Source organism: Papio anubis, chromosome 11, assembly GCF_008728515.1.
Source record: "Papio anubis isolate 15944 chromosome 11, Panubis1.0, whole genome shotgun sequence".
Taxonomy (NCBI): Eukaryota; Metazoa; Chordata; class Mammalia; order Primates; family Cercopithecidae; genus Papio; species Papio anubis.
In genome coordinates, this window is record NC_044986.1 from 89,517,503 (window position 1) to 89,536,405 (window position 18,903).

An 18,903-nucleotide genomic window follows, 5' to 3' on the forward strand; every position below is an offset into this window, starting at 1 on the left:
CTTCACTCAATATAAAGCTCCTTCAATGGCTGCTCTGAGCAGGCTGGGACAGCTGCAGGGGAAGCTCCCCAAGAAGAAATGACTGTGCTATTCATGATCTCATTTGACAGGTCGATTGGCCTTAGCCTGCAGCCAACGGGCTCAGGTCTCTGATTTCCAGTCAAGGTTATTCGTTTAGTTTTTGTTTGTTTTTTTGAGACGGAGTTTTGCTCTTGTTGCCTAGCCTGGAGTGCAATGGCATGATCTTGGCTCACCACACCCTCCGCCTCCCGGATTCAAGCTGTTCTCCTGCCTCAGCCTCCTGAGTAGCTGGGATTACAGGTGTGGGCCTGGTTAATTTTGTATTTTTAGTACACACAGGGTTTCTCCATGTTAGTCAGGCTGGTTTCGAACTCCCAAGCTCAGGTGATCCACCTGCCTCGGCCTCCCAAAGTGCCAGGATTACAGGCGTGAACCACCGCACCCACCTACAGAATAGATTTATCCACTCTCACAAATACTCCACCATACAGAAAAGAGAAACTGATTTTTTTAATTTTTTATTTTTATTTTCTGTAAATCACCAATTGACCTACCACAATTTCTTGTGCAACTGTATTAATTTATCTGCAGATATAAAGGAAAAGAATTTTTCCTTCTTACCCAGTAATATCCCTAAAACTAAGCCCTGAGATTCTGCTTGAAACCACCCCCGGAAAGTACAGACCTCAGATACTTATTACACATTCTCAGGAGTAGAACAAATAAAATAAGAATTTTTAACAAATTAAAAATATCATTAGATTTTTTCTGATAGTCACATTCTTGTGTTTTTTTGAGAGTATTTTCCTATCTTTCAAGCTCTGTCAATAAAATGCATTGTATACTTAATAAACATGCAAGTTGAAATAAGAAAACACGAAATCAACAAGATGACACACTCAGAGTTATTGCAGTACTGGCTGGAATGTTAGAAGCTGGGCCTGACTCTAGTGTCAAGTCAGGATATCCTATCACGTGGATGCTTCCACCCGTATTCTGTTCACCGAAGTACTCAATGACCAGCCTCTGGAGAGCCTCTGCACTGTGCCTCTGGGTGTGCCTGGAGTGCGGTATTTTTCTTTTACTGGAATGTTGCACCATCTTGCTAGAATGGATTTTCATTGTCTTTGGGGATAGTTTTTCTCCTTTCCCAATTCTGAAAAAATCCAGATGGTAGGAATTATTTCTGTCTTTCCCCGAAATATCACCATTCAATTGGCTGACCAGCAATGTGTCTCCAAGTAATGGAAACTGGGGTTGGAGAAAGAAAATCTTAATGCCACAAGGATTTAGCTTTTTAGATAAAGGGTAAAGCAGATTTATAATCACCTACCAGTAATAATTTATTATACTTTTAAGTTCTAGGGGGTGTGTGCACAATGTGCAGGTTTGTTACATACGTATGCACGTGCCATGTTGGTGTGCTTCACCCATTAACTCGCCATTTACATTCGGTATATATCCTAATGCTATCCCTCCCCGCTCCCCCTACCCCATGACAGGTCCCAGTGTGTGGTGTTCCCCACCCTGTGTCCAAGTGTTCTCATTGTTCAATTCCCACCCATGAGTGAGAACATGCGGTGTTTGGTTTTCTGTCCTTGCAATAGTTTGCTCAGAATGATGGTTTCCAGCTTCATCCATGTCCCTACAAAGACATGAACTCATCCTTTTTTTATGGCTGCATAGTATTCCATGGTGTATATGTGCCACATTTTCTTAATCCAGTCTATCATTGATGGGCATTTGGGTTGGTTCCAGTCTTTGCTATTTGAATAGTGCTGTGATAAACATATGTGTGCATGTGTCTTTATAGCAGCATGATTTATAATCCTTTGGGTATATACCCAGTAATGGAATGGCTAGGTCAAATGGTATTTCTAGTTCTATATCTACCCACAGCATCTTGGTAGGTCTTGTTTTTATTTTTTCCTGAGAGTTAGTAGAATGGCAGCTGTATTTTGTTATGTTAGTCCCATATATTTATGTTAACTTTATTATTTGCAAAAAAAGTTTTGCTTGTATTTGTAGAAAGGTAAAATGATTTAAGATTTCTGTTAAATATCGAAATTAGTTATTTACGATAAAAAGAAATGTGCTTCTGTTTCTTTGTTCCCAATTAATGTACATTAATTTTAAAATATATTAAAGCGATAGCAAAGAAAATAAACAGATGCCATAGAAGTCTCTTTCTCTTCATGTTTGCATGCAGATACACTGCTTCCTAAGGATATGTGACGAGAGATGTGGATTTTAATTTTAGAATCAGATTTTTCAAATGTACTTAAAATATAAGCAGCAAAAATTTTATTAATCTTATACTCAAGCAAATTCCAATAACATAAGTAGAACTAATTAAAACATGTTTTAATTGAATATACTTCCTAGGTTTCTCCTAGCAATCCTGTTATTGTTTCATGATCCACTTGAAGAAATGAAGATATGTGGAAAAACAGTAATTGCCTGAGATTGCCTTCCATTTTAAAAATGCTCCATTTATGGTGAAATAATCTGAATAGACACGATGCTTTTTTGTGCATCTGGTTGGAAGACAGAAACTCCCAAAACTTTTCTATTCAGCTGCTGGGTCCACAACTTGCTGTTGAGCTATAAACCCACATCAGGAAGCCTAGGTACAAACTGAGGGTTGGCTTCTCCCTGGTAATCTAACCAGATGCTTACTGAGCCTGAGATGCTATTTTCATACCACCTTCTGCCGACTGCTGCTTTGGCAAAATAAAGATTGTCCACCAATCTACCAACACCACCTCACTTTAAGGCCTGGTATGTCAGCATTCTCCATCATACTCTGAGATACAGTATGTGGGAGACATGACTCCGTAATTAGGAGCTTAAAGTGTTTCAGGGAGACCACATAAATCTAGTGAGAAGTGAATTAGCAATATATGAGAGCATGTAATTTCATGTCAAGGCAGGTGCTGTGAACTTCATTACATTAGTATCTAAGTTAAAGCAGCTGGGAGAGGCAGACTAGAAAATACAGTTGAGCTGAGCTGTTGTTGAGCTGAGTCCTGAGAGAGGGGCAACTGCACCTTCCACCTTCTGTGTGCAGGGCTCTCATCAGCACATCTTCCCCATGCTTTCCCATTGCTCATATTCCTCCAGTGGAAAAGAAGGGGGCCAGGCACGGTGACTCACACCTGTAATCCCAGCACTTTGGGAGGCCGAGGCGGGCAGATCATGAGGTCAGGAGATAGAGACCATCCTGGCTAATACGGTGAAACCCCGTATCTACTAAAAATACAAAAAAAATTTAGCCAGGCATAGTGGCGGGCACCTGTATTCCCAGCTACTCGGGAGGCTGAGGCGGGAGAACGGTGTGAACCTAGGAGGCCGAGCTTGCAGTGAGCCGAGATCACGCCACTGTACTCCAGCCTGGGCAATAGAGCAAGACTCCGTCTCAAAAAAAAAAAAAAAAAAAAAAAAGGGAAAGGGCAAAGCCCACATGCTGAAGCAAGAAGGGCTGCTGGGCTTAAAAAAGTGGAGAAATAGGTGAAATAGGTGGACCCAGGATAATATTGATAAGAATGGTGTTTTTTGTTGATTTAGTTACAGAGCTCTTGAGCTTATCATGAATAGAAATAGGGTTGATGCAGAGCGGCTGTAAGCACAGACTTGGGAGCCAGGCTGATTGGGAATATAAGTCCCAGCTTCACCTTTTATGAACTCTATGATCCTGGACACTCCACCTCTTACTATGCAGTTTTCTCATCTGGGAAAAACAGATAACGGTTCTTAAATCCTAGGATTTGGAAGAGTTCAAGGATTAAGATAAGTGAAACAAGGGAGAGGCAACTGTTCAGACAAGAAATAAAAGGAAATTGGCAAGACAAGGATTTCAATTGGAATCTAAGAATCATTTAGGATATGTGTTACAATTTTAGATTCCCAGGCCTCAGCGCCAGGAATTGAGATTCATTAGATCTGGGGCCCAAAAGGCTGTTATATAAAAAGACACTTAAAAAATTCACAAAAATAACTCAGTTTCTGTACGCCCTTACCAGTTCCCCACTAACGTGAACATCTCGTATTGACATGGTACATTTGTTAAAACTAAAAAATCAATGTTGGCACATTACTACTAACTCCAGACTTCATCAGGTTTTTCACTCATGTTCTTTGTCTCAGGATCAAATCCAGGATGCCATACTGCATTTAGAGAAGCTGCAGTTTTCACAAGCTCTTTCAGCTGAGAGGGAGGTGGGTGACAAACATCAAACACTGCTACATTGGAAAGTAGCAGAGAAAGTTAAGGGTGAGTCATTGCAACCTCTGCCTCCTAGGCTCAAGCAATTCTCATGCCTCAGTCTCCCGAGGAGCTAGCACCATAAATGGTTGCCATCATGCCTGGCTAATTTTTGTATTTCTAGTAGAGAAGGGGTTTTGCCATGTTGGCCAGGCTGGTCTTGAACTGCTGGGTTCAAGTGATCTGCCCGCCTCAGCCTCCCAAACTGCTGGGATTACAGGCCTGAGCCACTGCGTCCAGCCCTGACTTACTTTTGAAGTCACGAATTTATGTCCAGTGTCCCTCTGCCAAACTGTTTTTTAAATCTCTGACCACTCATATATGTCAGGACTTCTACTTAGTTAATGGCATATTATAAGGTGCAAACCATCTTATAAACAAGGATTCATCATATACTTTTTCTTCTAAGTTTAATGCAGATCATTGATTCTAGTTTGCAATTTATCAAGATAAGGTGATGAGTTGAAGATTTTACCTTAGGTACTAAATAATTAAAATGAATAAAAATATACCAATATTATCAGGATTTAGTGAGAATCACTGAAGCTGAGTGGCTAGAATTTTAATTCAGAAAAAACAGTGATTTATTTTTAACTAAAATGTAAGCTTGAAAACAGTGTGCTAATGTCAAATTATGTAGTTTAGGTCACCGTCTGTACAGCAACTTTAATTCTACTTTCTGTACTTCCATATTTTTTCTGTGTAACTGAAAACTTCAAACACCCTCGTTCTAATTCTACACTATTCCTGGAAATCCTTTCTCTTTGGTATATTTATCTAATCTCATATTCTAATGTGTTTTTCCTCTCAGATACAATAACCAGCTATTCAAAGATGCCATCTAATGCACTATGCCATTAAGTACTGTGGCCAGAGAGTTATTTTAAGTGTAATAAATTTTCTTAAAATTGAGGGCCAGGCATGGTGGCTCATGCCTGTAATCCTAGCACTTTGGGTGGCCGAGGTGGGCGGATTCCCTGAGGTCAGGAGTTCGAGACCAGCCTGGGCCACACGGTGAAACCTGGTCTCTACTAAAATACAAAAAATCAGTGGGGTGTGGTGGTGTGCGCCTGTAGTCCTAGCCACTCGGGAGGCTGAGGCAGGAGAATAGATTGAACCCGGCAGGCGGAGATTGCAGTGAGCCGAGATCACGCCACTGCACTCCAGCCTGGGCAAGAAAGCTAGACTCCGTTTCAAAAAAAAAAAAAAAGAGAGAGAGAAAAGAGATATTACATCTTAAATACAGGCATGGATTAAACCAATTTGTGTATGGTCAAGGCAACTTACAAAAATGCTTTAAGACATATCAAGACTGATTTAAACTATTTAAGTTAGGCAGAGATGCAACACTATGTGAATAGAAGTGTTATAAACACATTTGCCACATTTTAATTAAACAGTTTACTCGGTTTTCTTTTAATATAAACATGAGAAATGAAAACCACATCAATTGTAGCATTTATCTTTTGAAAATAAAACTGCAATCAATACTTCAGTCCCTAAGTTCTGCATTCCATAAATGACATTTTTCAGGAGCTAGTGTTCCTAAGGCTTATGGAGGTTCTTTTTAAATAGCAGGACATGAAATATGATACCTGCACCCAGGTTAACATGTGGGATAATAAAATGTATTATATCACCTACTACTATTACGGTCCAATTCCTTCTAATTTGTTATATGTGAATTAACACAGATCCTCCTCTTCATCACATCTAGGGAAAATAATTTGAGGTTATCAATGCAGATAAAAGCCATCCAAAGAGCTACTTTACAAGAGAAAAGGGAACTTTATAAAAACACAAGAATTCCAAAAGTCTTAGTGTAATTTTAAGCTTTGATACTTGTAAAAGTAACAATGCTACAAACATTTACAAAACATCATTGAAAAGCCTGTTGTATTTTTTTTTAACGTTTATTTAGTTTTGCCATTTTTTTAAGTGACAAGGTCTCATTATGTTGTCAAGGCTGGAGTGCAATGGCTATTTACAGGCACAATCACAGCACACTGCAGCCTCCAAGGCTAGGCCTCAAGTGATCCTCCCATTTAAGTCTCGTGAGTAGCTGGTACTACAAACATGCCTAGCTCCTGAATATTAAGCTTTTGATTTTTTGTTTCACTCCTTCTTGAAGATAGCAGATATTGACTGAAACAAAATGTTAAAAGTTTAATATTCAAATTCTGCAAAATAAAGCCAGAGGCGGTGGTACACACCTATGGTCCCAGCTACTTGGTAGACTGACATGGGAAGATTGCTTGAGGCCAGGGTTTTCAGGCTGTGGTGCGCTACGATTGTGTCTCTGATTGCACTGTAGCTTGGGCAATATAGTGAGGCACCATCTATTAAAAATAAAACGAATAAATACAATTACACTTCCAAATGATATTTTGTAAAGATTTACAGCATGTACATATATGCTGTAGACTTCTGGAGGGCCCAGGCACACTATATTAAAGCTAAAAACTGCCCCGAAACTTTCAGGACACCTCATATTTTATTATTTTTACATAATCACTGGATCACCATGTTGCTTGGCACTATGAAATCATCTTTGAATACATTTACTTGACAATAAGGAAATTTATCAGCAAATGAGAACCATTATAGTTCACAAGAAATACACCACAGACATTCATAAAAGTAGATAATCAATAACCAATATTTTCTCTTTTTATGACCCCAAACATGCTAAACTGCTAATAAGAAGGGCTTACAAAGGATGTGAATGGCAAATGTTATGTGGCAGCTTTTGCTTGATAATCACCAGAACTGAAGAATGGAAAGGAAGGAAGGAGCCCATGAATGGAATTGGTCTGTTCCTTTAGGGAAGATGGAATGGATCTGAATGGAAAGAGGAACATGAACAGAAAGAAACCAACACTGGGAATGGAAGGAGCCCGGAGGAATGGATGGTGTTACCCTGACAAGGTCTCGTTCTTTACTATGAAGTACAATCTTAGTTGTCCTTGAGTTTACTTGAATTGAGGTGTTTCTTCTTTTGAAAATACCAACTTTTCTAGTTCTTTAGCCAGCAGAAGTGATATTTTCCCATCTTTTTTGATGAGGGGTTCAGATGTTACATTACCCCTCATTTCTTCCTTCAGAAGAGGATGGCCTTAGCACGCTGAAGATGAAATAAATCATCAGCACTCAAAGATCTGCTTCTGGCAGCACACTATAGAAAACTTTGTATTGTTCCATCCTGAAAAAGTTTAAGAATGTCAAACAGAAAAGAGAGGTACAATTTAAAAGGGTTCCAACTTTTAACAGTCACCACTGATGATAAGCCACACATGCAACTCCTTTAAATAGTTCAGTTACAGCTGCTTTTTTATTTTACTATTTATTTATTTATTTGAGAAGGAGTCTTGCTCTGTCGCCCAGGCTGGAGTGCAATGGCACAATCTTGGCCCACTGCAACCTCTGCCTCCCAAGTTCAAGCAATTCTCTGCCTCAGTCTCCCGAGTAGCTGGGATTACAGGCACCCACCACCATGCCAAGCTAATTTTCATATTTTTAGTAGCAACGGGTTTCACCATCTTGGCCAGGTTGGTCTTGAATTCCTGACCTCGTGATCCACCCACCTTGGCCTCCCAAAGTGCTGGAATTAGAGGCATGAGCCACAGCGCCCGGCCCAGTTATAGCTACTTGGCTGATGTTTACACTGCCAAGTTCTGTCAACTCACTACCGTAATCTCCTTTCAGGGCTAGAATTAGATTGCTGGAGCAAAGGGGAACTTGTTTTATTTAGTTACTTAAAAATTGGGCTCCCAAAGACGTCACAGTATTGTGACAGGCTTCTAACAGCAGTATCATCTGTTACCTGTGTACTTGTTCCTTAAACATGATGAATGTACACTTTTGCAAAAAGCTAGTTTATTAATCTATTCAAACTCTACCCAATCTATAGTAGTTATTATATAATTCAAAGCAAATTTTAACAATGCAGGCATGTGCTGGATTGTATTGGAATATCAAAGAAGTCTAATGACTAAAGCATCAAAAGGCACTATTTCACTTGTACATTAATTATGATAGAAAATGTATTATTTTAAAATAACTTCCAAGGTACCACAGAATATGCCTATTTTAAATGTTCATCCTTGTCAGCTGTAACTTTGATGTGTACTTACCAAAAGTCACAAACCACAAATATTACTTTGTCCCATAAATTTTATCATTTCCAGTAAAATCCCATGAACTTTCTGCATCCAGTACTTGAGACACACACACCTTATACAGTCTAAGTGCAGGTCTCTCAGCTTAGGCACTAATGCTTTGTCTAACAAACCCATGGGACTGACTGCACTGTGGTATGTACAGTAGAAAATGACATAAATTTGCAAACTGAATAACAAAAATAGTCGAGTGGTAAGTGCATTATGTATGTAGACATTGCTCAGAATACAGTAACAAGAAATCATTTATGTATGATTATTTGAAAAGGTAAAGGTTCACAAGGGAAAGATTACACATGAACTAAATTTGATTAAAATATTCTGAATTATACTCACAAAAGAGAAGATAATATCTATAATTTTCCAATAATGTGGATCCTGTAAAAAACTACAAAAGATACAGGAAATAGAATGCCAAAAAGGTAATAAGCTCTTCAGTATGTTAGTTAATTTTGAAGCTTTCCATTTTTCTAATCACTACTTAATATGACCTAGTCACAGATGTTGGCATTGGTGTTCGACTGAAAACCCACTATAACTTCAGAGTCTTTACCTCCAGCTTTCATGCTCTTCCGTCAAGAAGATAAACTGGAGAAGCAGGCTGTTGTCGCGGTGCCAAGGTGCGAATATTGGAAGCAGAATTCATAAGACTGCCACGCGATATTATAATTAATTACTAAGAATTGCCTTTCCAACTCATTCCTGGGGAAGGAGAAACACAACAAAACCAACTCAGGACAATGTTAGTTCAAAAACATTATTTCATGTTAAGAAATGTGGTAAAATCACCATGTGCTCTACTTTATTAGAACACACGAAAGAACTCACACTGTACAGAACCCTACTATCGAAGAAATAACAAGAAAGCATGCAACTTTCCCAGTTCTCTCTGGAAACTTAGAAAAACAAAACCAACATGAATGTAAAAACTGTGTTAATAAACTTGATTTTCCATGTACTAAAAGACATATTCGAATTTAATATGGGAGAAAAATGACATAATCTTAAGAAAACATGGTAAATCTCTTAGCTTTTTCTATTCTTTAAAAACATGAAAGGATTCAATGGAGAAAACCCTTATAAATACAAACATCCGTGGTAAGGTCTTCAATTGTCCCAGTTCCACATGAAGATAAGAACTCATTTTTGAAATAAAACCTATGAATGTAAAGAATATGGAAATGCCTTCATTTACATGATACTTGCTCCAAGACCCATGATAACACAGACTGGAGATAGACCTTATAAATATAAGACAGCACACTGGATTGGCACCCCAGTAGATTATCAAATATGGAAAAGTTTTCAGTTTTAACAATTTCTTCAACATTTATATGAAAACTTCCCCTACAGGGAAATCCTCTCAGTGTTCCTAAATTGGAGAGCCTGATGCAAATTGATTATGATATAATCTTTAAAACTGTGCATAAGTAAATGTTATACTACTTATAAATATTTTGTTTCTCAGTGATTCTTCATTTGAAAGGGTCTCTGTCCTTACTTCCACTTGTTTTGCAAGACAACACTGAGGTCAGAATTTTGTAGATACTCCTTAAACAATATTAAATGAATCGAATAGGCAGGTTTTTTTGGTTAAGTCAGTTAATAAAATTTTTCTCCGTATATTTAAAATATCAGACCTGATGCAAATTGACTATGGTATAACCTTAAAAAATGTGCATAAGTAAATGTTATACTGCTTATAAATATTTTGTTTCTTAGTGATTCTTCATTTGAAAGGGTCTCTGTCCTCACTTTCACTTCTTTTGCAAGAAAACACTTGAGGTCAGGATTTTGTAGATACTCCTTAAGCAATATTAAATGAATTTAATAGGCAGTATTTTTTGGTTAAGTCAGTTAATAAAATTTTTCTCTGTTTATTTAAAAATATCACACTGAGCTACTAGAATAGCTCCAAATTCTTTTTTTGAAACAAATACAGGCTATGCAGGTGGATTCCTACATTCAATGTCCAACATACAGCTGCTGCAGTCCATTCTTGCATCCAGCACCCCAAGTTTGGGATGAGAAGAAACAGACAGGCTTCTCTGCACTTGTGCAGCTGACTCAGGGCCCATTTCGAGGGTTCCATTGCACAACTCAGACTCCATGCTCAATACTCCCAAGTCACCGCAATAGTGATCAAATTCAGAAATGATGGATGCTACTTATTAACTGTCACTATTATGGGCAGGAACAATTTTATACTTCAGATGCAGGTAGAAAGATCAAAAGAGAAAAACACCTGGCTCAGACTAAACCCATTTTACACATACCTTTTGTAGGATGCTGCCTTACACAGTGTTTCCTCTAAGTTGGAAATGAAACCCCAATGTGCTCCGCATCTGTCACCCCTGGCCAGAACAGAATGTGGGGATGAGTTGAATGCAGTGAGGGGAACAGGCTGGGAGCAGCCCTCTGCCACATGATTATTCAGCTGTCCTGGCCAAAGATTTTTGTTTATTTGTTTGTTTTGAGACAGGGTCTTGCTCTGTCACTCAGGCTAAAGTGCAGTGGCATGATCCTAGCCTTTCAAGTAGCTGGGACTACATGTTCATGCCACTTTTTAAAAATTCTTTTTGTAGAGACAGGGTCTCACTTGTTGCCCAGGCTGGTGTTAAACTCCTGTGATTAAGTGATACTCCCACCTTGGCCTCCCAAAGTGCTGGTATTACAGACATGAGCCACTGTATGCAGCACTTTGTCAAATGTTTAAATAAATATAAAACTAGAGTAATCTTACCACTTTCATAGTAATCCTTGTGAAGACTTAATTGTATAAAACAATTTTCAATAATTTCAACAACATATATTAGGTTTCTTGGTTTTAAAGTTTTAATGTATCCATTGGATAAGTCAACAAATGCTTGATGTCCTCTGGTATGGAAAGCAGTTAGGATATAAGCAGATATGTGGTTTTCTCATTTGTTTAACTGAAAACCCCACTGAAACTACTTCTAACATTAATTTTCTATTCATATAACCATAAGACTGTGGGAATGTAAATCAGATAATGCTTTAATAATCAGTTAATCAGGGACTTAATTTACTATAGGAATATATGCACTTCATAATCTCTTACGTTTTTCCACAAACGTAGTTTAAATGTATAAAATACAATATTTTATATAACATGTTTATTAATAGAGGCTTAGTTACTGAAGAAACCCATTATGTCTACAGGATATGTATCTTCTTAGTTTTTTGTTGTTTTTTAAATGGCTGAATAGCATACCCTTTACAGGCACAGCAAATTTTCTCAGTTTAACTGATATGTATGTATGTATGTATGTGTATGTGTGTGTGTGTGTGTGTATAAATACATATAAAATCCTCATAGCTTAGGTCCCACCTATAAGTGAGAACATATGATATTTGGTTTTCCATTCCTGGGTTACTTCACTTTGAATAATGGCATCCAGCTTCATCCAAGTTGCTGCAAAGGCCATTATTTCATTCTGTTTTATGGCTCAGCACTATTCCATGGTGTATATATTTCAAACTTTCTTTATCTACGCATTCACTGATGGGCAGTCCATATTTTTGCAGTTGCAAATTGTGCTGCTATCAACATGCATGTGCATGTGTCTTTTTCATATGACTTCTTTTGTTTTGGGTAGATACCCAGTGTGAGATTGCTGGATTGAATGGCAGTACTGTTTTCCATAGTGGTTGTACTAGTTTACATTCCTATCAGCAGTGTAAGTGTTCCCTTCTCACCAAATCCATACCAACATGCACGATTTTTCAATTTTTAAATTATGGCCATTCTTGCAGGAGTAAGGTGGTATCACACTGTGGTTTTTATTTGCATTTCCCTGATAATTAGTTATGTTTCTGAAGGAATATATATTCTTACAAGACAAACAGATGTTGAAAAGATTTAAGAAAAATCTGATAAACACTTAATTTTTAAATGGTTCAATTTACAGTCCAAAAGAGATCATTACAATCAACAGCAGAGGGACAAGATAAGTGTACATTACATACTTTGTTGCAATGTTTTACATTTTCTAAAAATCTTGAACATAGCTCCTGCTCAGAGCATAGATCTGGGTGCTTCTGTGCTCACAAACAGCATTGTGTAGAACTGGAGCTGGCTTCTGCCACCACTGCTTCTGGAGCTCACATCTGTGGAAACCTGCACATTTCTCTGCATATTCTCTGACCCTGTAACTAGAACTAGAGCCCTACTGGATTCACTGCAGGTTTTGAGAACAATTTAGGTGCCATTATAGCAGAGCTAAGTGTTCATAATTACAAATTTTGCTCCCTTCAAGAAACCAATTTACAGACTGATGACAGTAGTGATTAAGAGCATTTTACCTTCTGCAACTTTCAAAGTACTTCTATTTGTTTCATATTCATTTTGTTACATCCTTTGCTAAAATGGTTACTAGCAATATCACCATGACAACTCAGTTTCTACAATTAGCAAAGCAGTAATTTAGCAGCCATTTCAAAACCAACTGACCATCACTAGTGAGTCTCTTCTTAGTCACAAGAATCCTCAATTCACTTGTAAATATACATTGTAGAAATTCTGAATGAAAGTCTTTAAAAATGTTTTTGGGGTATATTATAGGTGTATATATTTGTTGGTATATAAAATATTTTGATGACTACAATGTGTAATAATCACATCGGGGTAAATGAAGTATCCATCACGCTTCAAGCATACCTTTGTTTTACAAATAATTCAATTGCACCCTTTTAGTTACTGTAAAATGTACAATTAAATAATTATTGACTGTTGTCACCCTGTTGTGCTATCAAATATTAGATCTTATTTATTTTTTCTAACTATATGTATGTATCTATTAACCATTACCCCTTACTCCTCATCCCCCATACTACTTTTACCAGCCTCTGCTAACGATTCTCCTACTCTATGTCTTCATGAGTTAAATTGTTTGAGGCCAGGCGCAGTGGCTCACGCCTATAATCCCAGCACTTTGGGAGGCCAAGGCAAGTAGATCACGAGGTCAGGAGTTCGAGACCAGCCTGGCCAGCATGGCAAAACCTCATCACTACTAAAAATACAAAAATTAGCCAGGCATGGTGGCACACACCTGTAATCTCAGCTACTTGTGAGGTGAAGGTAGGAGAATCACTTGACCCCAGGAGGCGGAGGTTGCAGTGAGCCGACAGCACCACTGCACTCCAGCCTGAGTGACAGAGCAAGACTACATCTCAAAAAACAAACAAACAAAAAAATGAATTAATTTTTAGCTCCCACAAATAAGTAAGAACATGTGAAGTTTGTTTTTCCGTGCCTGGCTTATTTCACTGAACATTTCCGTCAATGTTCTTGCAAATAACAGGATCTCATTCTCTTTTGTGGTTGAATAGTACTCCATTGTGTATATGTACCACATTTTCTTTAGCCACTTATCTGTTGATGGAAACTTGGAATGCTTCCAAATCTTGGGTGTTGTGAATAGTGCTGCAATATACATGAGAGTGCAGGTATCTCTGATATTCTGACTTCCTTTCTTTTGCATATATACCCAGCAGTAGGATTGCTGGATCATATGGTAGCTCTATTTTTAGTTTTCAGAAACTCCAAACGTTTCTCCATAGTGGTTGTACTTAAATGACATTCCCACTAACAGTGTATGAGGGTCACTTTTTCTCTGTATCCTCATCAGCATTTGTTATTGGCTATCTTTAGAATAAAAGCCATTTTAAGTGGGGTGAGATGATCTCTCATTGTAATTTTGATTTGCAGTTCTCTGAAGATCAATGATATTGATGTTGAGTATCTTTTCATATACCTACCTGCTATTTGTATGCCTTTCTTAGTTTTGAAACAGGGTCTCACTTTGTCACTCAGGTTGGAGTGCAGTGGCACAATCAAAGCTCACTGCAGCCTCAACCTCTCAGGCTCAGGTAATAATAAGCCTCCCAAACAGCTGAAACCAGAGGCACGTGTCATCATGCTGGCTAATGTATCCTCTTTTGAGAAATGCCTATTCAGATATTTTGCCCATTTTAAAAATAAGATTATTAGATTTTTTCTTCTATGGAATTATTTGAGCTTCTAAAATATTTTGGTAATTAATCCCTTGTCAGATAGTTTTCAAATATCTTCCCCCATTCTGTGGGTTGTATCTTCATTTAGTTGATTGTTTCCTTTGCTGTGAAGAAGGTTTTTAACTTGATGTGACCTAATTTGCATTTTTACGCTTTTGGCTGCCTGTGTACGAAATATTCAGAAATATTTGCTGGAGTCAGTATCAGAGAGAGTTTTCCCAATGTTTTGTTGTTTCATATCTCAGGTCTTAGGTTTAATTTTTTATTATACTTTAAGTTCTAGGGTACATGTGCATAACGTGCGGTTTGTTACATATGTATGCTTGTGCCATGTTGGTGTGCTGCCCATCAATTCGTCAGCACCCATCAACTTCGTCATTTTACATCAGGTATAACTCTCAGTGCAATCCCTCCCCTTCTTCCCTCCCATAGAAAGGCCCGGTGTGTGATGTTCCCCTTCCCAGTCAAGTGATCTCATTGTTCAGTTCCACTTATGAGTGAGAGAACATGGGTGTTTGATTTTCTGTTCTTGCGATGGTTTGCTGAGAATGGTTCCAGCTGCATCCATGTCCCTACAAAGGACACAAACTCATCTTTTTTGAAGCTTATGGTATTCCATGGTGTATATGTGCCCACATTTTCTTAATTCAGTCTGTCACTGATGGACATTTGGGTTGATTCAAGTCTTTGCTATTGTGAATAGTGCCACAATAAACATCACGTGTGCATGTGTCTTTATAGCAACATGATTTATAATCCTTTGGGTATATCCCCAGTAATGGGATGGCTGGGTCATATGGTACTTCTAGTTCCTAGATCCTTGAGGAATCACCATACTGTTTTTCCATCAATGGTTGAACTAGTTTACAATTCCACCAACAGTGTAAAAGTGTTCCTATTGCTCCACATCCTCTCAGCACCTGTTGTTTCCTGACTTTGTAATGATTGCCATTCTAACTGGTGAGATATAGTATCTCATTGTGGTTTTTGATTTGCATTTTCTCTGATGGCCAGTGATGATGAGCATTTTTTCATGTGTCTGTTGGCTGTATGGATGTCTTCTTTTGAAATGTCTGTTCACTTATCCTTTGCCTACTTTTGATGGGGTTGTTGTTTTTTTCTTGTAAATTTGTTTTGAGTTCTTTGTAGGTTGTGGATGTTAGCCCTTTGTCAGATAAGTAGATTGCAAAATTTTCTCCCATTCTGTAGGTTGCCCTGTTCACTCTGATGGTAGTTTCTTTTGCTTATTGCAGAAGCTCTTTAGTTTAATGATATCCCATTTGTCAATTTTGGCTTTTGTTGCCATTGCTTTTGTTGTTTTAGACATGAAGTCTTTGCCCATGCCTATGTCCTGAATGGTATTACCTGGGTTTTCTTCTAGGGTTTTTATGGTATTAGGTCTAACATTTAAGTCCTCTAATCCATCTTGAATTAATTTTTAAGTATAAGGAGTAAGGAAAGGATCAGTTTGAGCTTTCTACTTATAGCTAGCCAATTTCCCAACACCATTTATTAAATGGGAATCCTTTCCCCATTTCTTGTTTTGTCAAGTTTGTCAAGATCAGATGATGGCTGTAGATGTGTGGTATTATTTCTGAGGGGCTCTGTTCTTGTTCCATTGAGATCTATATCTCTGTTTTGATACCAGTACCATCCTGCTTTGGTTACTGTAGCCTTGTGGTATAGTTTGAAGTCAGGTAGCATGATGCCTCCAGCTTTGTTCTTTTGGCGTAGGATTGTCTTGGCAATGCAGGCCCTTTTTTGGTTCCATATGAACATTAAAGCAGTTTTTTCCAATTCTGTGAAGAAAGTCATTGGTAGCTTAATGGGGATGGCATTGAATCTATAAATCACCTTGGGCAGTATGGCCATTTTCAAAATGTTTATTCTGCCTATCCATGAGCATGGTATGTTCTTCCATTTGTTTGTGTCCTCTTTTATTTCACTGAGCAGTTGTTTTAGTTCTCCTTGAAGACGTCCTTTACATCCCTTGTAAGTTGGATTCCTGGGTATTTTATTCTCTTTGAAGCTATTGTGAATTGGAGTTCATTCATGATTTGGCTCTCTGTTTGTGTGTTACTGGTGTATGAGAATGCTTGTGATTTTTGCACATTGATTTTGCATCCTGAGACTTTGCTGAAGTTGCTTATCAGCTTAAGGAGATTTTGCGCTGAGACAATGGGGTTTTCAAAATATACAATCATGTCATCTGCAAACAGGGACAATTTGACTTCTTCTTTTCCTAACTGAATACCCTTGATTTCTTTCTCTTGCCTGATTTCCCTAACCAGAAATTCCCACACTATTTTGAATAGGAGTGGTGAGAGAGGGTATCCCTGTCTTGTGCCAGTTTTTCAAAGGGAATGCTTCAGTTTTGCCCATTCAGTATGATATTGACTGTGGGTTTGTCATAAATAGCTCTTATTATTTTGAGATACGTTCCATCAATACCGGATTTATTGAGAGTTTCTAGCATGAAGGGCTGATGAATTTTGTCAAAGGTCTTTTCTGCATCTATTGAGATAATCATGTTGTTTTGTCTTTGGTTCTGTTTATATGCTGGATTACATTTTATTGATTTCTTATGTTGAACCAGCCTTGCATCAGGAATGAAGCCCACTTGATCATGGTGGATAAGCTTTTTGATGTGCTGCTGGATTTGGTTTGCAGTATTTTATTGAGGATTTTTGTATCGATGTTCATCAGGGATATTGGTCTGAAATTCTGTTTTTTTGTTGTGTTTCTGCCAGGGTTTGGTGTCAGGATGATGGCCTCATAAAATGAGTTAGGGAGGAATTCCACCTCTTTTTTTATTGATTGGAATAGTTTCAGAAGGAATGGTACCAATACGCTTCCTTGTACCTTTGGTATCATTAGGCTGTGAATCTCTCTCTGGTCCTAGACTTTTTTTGGTTGGTAGGCTATTAATGATTTCCTCAGTTTCAGAGCCCTTGCTATTGGTCTATTCGAGGATTCAATTTCTTCCTTGTTGTTTAGTCTTGGGAGAGTGTATGTGTCAGAGTATCCATTTCTTCTTGGTTTCTAGTTTTATTTGAAGTAGGCGTGTTTATAGTATTCTCTGATGGTAGTTTGTATTTCTGTAGGGTTGGTGGTGATATCCCTTTATCATTTTATTGCATCTATTTGATTCTTCTCTGCTAGCTTCTCTATTAGTGTTGCTAGCGGTCTATCAATTTTGTTGATCTTTTCAAAAAACCAGCTCCTGGATTCATTGATTTTTTGGAGGGTTTTATGTGTCTCTATCTCCTTCAGTTCTGCTTGGATCTTAGTTATTTCTTGCCTTCTGTTAGCTTTTGAATGTGTTTGCTCTTGCTTCTCTAGTTCGTTTAATTGTGATGTTAGGGTGTCAATTTTAGATCTTTCCTGCTTTCTCTTGTGGGCATTTAGTGCTATAAATTTCCCTCTACACACTGCTTTAAATGTGTCCCAGAGATTCTGGTATGTTGTATCTGTGTTCTCATTGGTTTCAAAGAACATCTTCATTTCTGCCTTCATTTTGTTATGTACTCAGCATTCATTCAGGAGCAGGTTGTTCAGTTTCCATGTAGTTGAGCAGTTTTGATTGATTTTCTTAGTCCTGAGTTCTACTTTGATTGCACTGTGGTCTGAGAGACAGTTTGTTATAATTTCTCTTCTTTTGCATTGCTGACAAGTGCTTTACTTCCAACTATGTGGTCAGTTTTGGAATAAGTGCGATGTGGTGCTGAGAAAAATGTATATTCTGTTGATTTGGGGTGGAGAGATGCCTATTAGGTCCACTTGGTGCAGAGTTGAGTTCAATTCCTGGATATGCTTCTTAACATTCTGTCTCGTTGATCAGTCCAATGTTGACAGTGAGGTGTTAAAGTCTCCCATTATTATTTTATGAGAGTCTAAGTCTCTTTGTAAATCTCTAAGGACATGCTTTATGAATCTGGGGGCTCCTGTATTGGGTGCATATATATTTAGGATAGTTAGTTCTTCCTGTTGAATTGATCCCTTTACCATTACATAATGACCTTCTTTGTCTCTTTTGATATTTGATGGTTTAAAGTCTGTTTTATCAGAGACTAGCATTGCAACCCCTGCTTTTTTTTGTTCTCCATTTGCTTGGTAGATCTTCCTCCATCCCTTTATTTTAAGCCTATGTGTGTCTCCGCATGTTAGATGGGTCTCTGGAATACAGCAAACTGATGGATCTCTTTATCCAATTTTCCAGTCTGTGTCTTTTAATTGGGCCATTTAGTGCATTTACATTTAAGGTTAATATTGTTATGTGTGAACTTGATCCTGTCAATGTGATATTAACTGGATATTTTGCTCGTTAGCTAATGCAGTTTCTTCGTAGCATCAACGCACTTTACATTTTGGCATGTTTTTGCAATGGCTTGTACCTGTTGTTCC

At 38.0% G+C, this 18,903-nt stretch overlaps 1 long non-coding RNA gene across 1 annotated transcript in view; it reads right to left on the reverse strand.

The window, feature by feature from the left end:
* Positions 1-9,141: 9,141 nt before the first annotated feature.
* Positions 9,142-18,903, reverse strand: part of LOC103881180 — a 45,201-nt gene continuing 35,439 nt past the window's right edge. The window contains exon 5 of the long non-coding RNA XR_004177045.1: positions 9,142-9,165. This is a non-coding gene — a long non-coding RNA (uncharacterized LOC103881180). The remainder of the gene's footprint in view (positions 9,166-18,903) is intronic.